This window comes from Nannospalax galili, unplaced genomic scaffold (assembly GCF_000622305.1).
Source record: "Nannospalax galili isolate Female #2095 unplaced genomic scaffold, S.galili_v1.0 scaffold660, whole genome shotgun sequence".
Lineage (NCBI taxonomy): Eukaryota > Metazoa > Chordata > Mammalia > Rodentia > Spalacidae > Nannospalax > Nannospalax galili.
In genome coordinates this window covers 3,327,715-3,330,697 of record NW_008349073.1, presented here as the reverse complement: position 1 = coordinate 3,330,697, position 2,983 = coordinate 3,327,715, and positions in this window count along the sequence as shown.

The following is a 2,983-nucleotide window of genomic DNA, read 5'->3' as shown; positions in this document are numbered from 1 at the left end:
CTCACTTTCAAGGACAGGCACTACCTTAAGGTAAAAGGATAGAAAAGAATAATTCAAGCAAAAAAGGGGATACCTTATCTTGAAGACAAAATAGACTTCAAAGTAAAATTAATCAGAAGAGATAAGGAGGGTCACTTCATTCTGATCAACAGAACAGTTAACCAAGAAGATATTACAATCCTTAACATGCACCAAATTCTGGTGCACCCAAATTCATAAAAACAGCACTACAGGACTTTGAGACACAGATTAACCCCAACTCAGTAACAGTAGGGGACTTCAGTATCCCACTGTCTCCATTAGACAGGTCAACTGGACAAGAATAAACAGAGAGACGTCTGAATTAAATGATACCATACATCAAATGGACCTAACAGACATCTTTCGATTATTCCACCCAAACACCAAAGAATACACTTTCTACTCAGCACCTCATGGAACTTTTTCAAAAATTGTCCACATACTGAGCCACAAAACAAACCTCAATAAATACAAAAATATTGAAATAATTCCATGCATTCTATCAGACCACAAAGCAATAAGGCTCAAAGTCAACACTGGACAAAGCTCTAGTCACTACACGAACTCGTGACAATTGAACAACACACTCCTAAACAATGAGTGGTCAAAGGAAAAAATAAGAAATAAAAGAATTCCTGGAATTCAACAAAAAGGACAATACAACACAGCACAACATCTGGCACACATTTAAAGCAGTCCTAAGAGGGAAGTTTATAGCTCTAAGTGCCTACATTAAAAAATTGGAAAGAGTCCAAATAAATGACCTAACACTGTAACTCAAGACACTGGAAAGGCAAGAACAAACAAAACCCAAGAGAGAAGAGAAGAAATAACAACAAGAAGAAATAACAAAAATCAGGGCAGAAATTAATGAAATTAAAACAAAGAAAAGAATACAAAGAATTAACAATTCCAAGAGCTGGTTCTTTGAAAAGATAAACAAGATTGACAGACCGCTAGCGTAGTTAACCAGAAGAAAGAAAGAGCACCTCCAAATAAACAAAATCAGAGATGAAAGGGGAAACATCACAACAGACACCCAAAAGATCCAAATCATTATAAGGGAATATTTTAAAAACCTATACACTACTAAATCTGAAAGTCTAAAAGAAGAGGATAGATATCTGAAATCATGGGAGCCTCCAAAGTTAAACCAAGAAGAGATCAACATTTTAAACAGACCCATAACATATAAGGAAATTGAAACAGTAATACAAAGCTTCCCAACTAAAAAAAGCTCAGGACCAGATGGATTTACAGCAGAATTCTAATAGACATTTAAAGAAGAGCTGCATTCAATACTACTTAAATTATTCAAAGTGATAGAAACAGAGGGAGAACTCCCAAATTCCTTCTGTGAAGCCAGCATCACTCTAATCCCAAAACCAGGTAAAGACACAACCAAAAAAGAAAACTATAGACCCATAACCTTTATGAACATAGAGGCACATAGACGATACCGGCAAACCACATACAGACACACATCAAAAAGATCATTCACCATGATCAAGTAGGCTTTATCCCAGAAATGCAGGGCTGGTTCAATATACGCAAGTCAATAAACATCATTAATCATATAAATGGACTCAAAGACAAAAACCACATTGTCATCTCAATAGATGCAGAAAAGGCTTTTGACAAATTCAACATGTGTTTATGTTCAAAGTCCTACAGGTAATTGGACTGGAAGGAACATACCTCAACATAATTAAAGCCATATACAACAAACCCACAGCCAACATCATTCTAAATGGAGAAAAACTGGAAGCATTCCCACTGAAATCAGAGACCAGACAAGGCTGTCCACTATCCCCACTTCTCTTTAACATAGTACTTGAAACTCTTGCAAGAGCAATAAGACAAAAGCAGGAAATTAAAGGAGTAATAATTGGAAAAGAAGAGATCAAATTATCCTTTTTTGCAGATGATATGATACTATACCTAAGAGATCCCAAAAGTTCCACCAGAAAACTCCTAGAACTGATTAACACTTTCAGTATAGTGGCAGGTTATGAAATATGGAAATCAATCTACAAAAATCAGTAGCCTTTCTATATACCAATAACAAGCAATTGGAGAAAGAATACAGGGAAATGCTCCCATTCACAATAGCTGAAAAAAAAATCAAAATATCTTGGAATAAATCTGATGAAAGACACCAAAGATCCCTACAATGAAAATTTTAAATTGTTAAAGAAAGAGATTGAGGAAGACACCCAGAGATGGAAGGAGCTCCCATGTTCATGGATTGGAAGAATTAATATTGTTAAAATGACCATCTTACCAAAAGCAATATACAGATTCAATGCAATCCCAATCAAAATCCCCAAGACATACTTCACAGAATTAGAAAAATGCATCCTTAAATTCATATGGTGTCACAAAAGACCCCAGATAGCCAAAGAAACCCTGAGCACAAAAAAACAATGCTGGGGGCATTACTATTCCAGATCTCAAAGTATACTACAGAGCCATAGTCATAAAAATGGCATGGTACTGGCACAAAAACAGACACCTAGATCAATGGAACATCATTGAAGATCCAAACCTGAGTACACGCAATTTCAGCCACCTGATATTTGACAAAAGTGCCAAGAACACACAGCAAAAAGACAGCATCTTCAACAAATGATGCTTGCAAAACTGGATCTCCACCTGTAAAAAAATGAAACTAGATCCTTACCTTTCACCTTGCACAAAAGCCAACTCCAAATGGATCAAAGACCTCAATGTGAAACTGGAAACCTTGAAACTATTAGAAGAAAATATTGGCAGTAACTTACAGAACATAGGTGTAGGAAAGGACTTTCTAAATCAGACAGAAGTTTCTCAGGAATTAAGGTCAGCAATCAACAAGTGGGACCTCATTATACTAAAAGGTTTCTGTGCAGCAAAAGAGACAACCAAGGAAACAAACAGAAAACCCACAGAATGGGAGAAAATCTTCACCAGCGATACATCT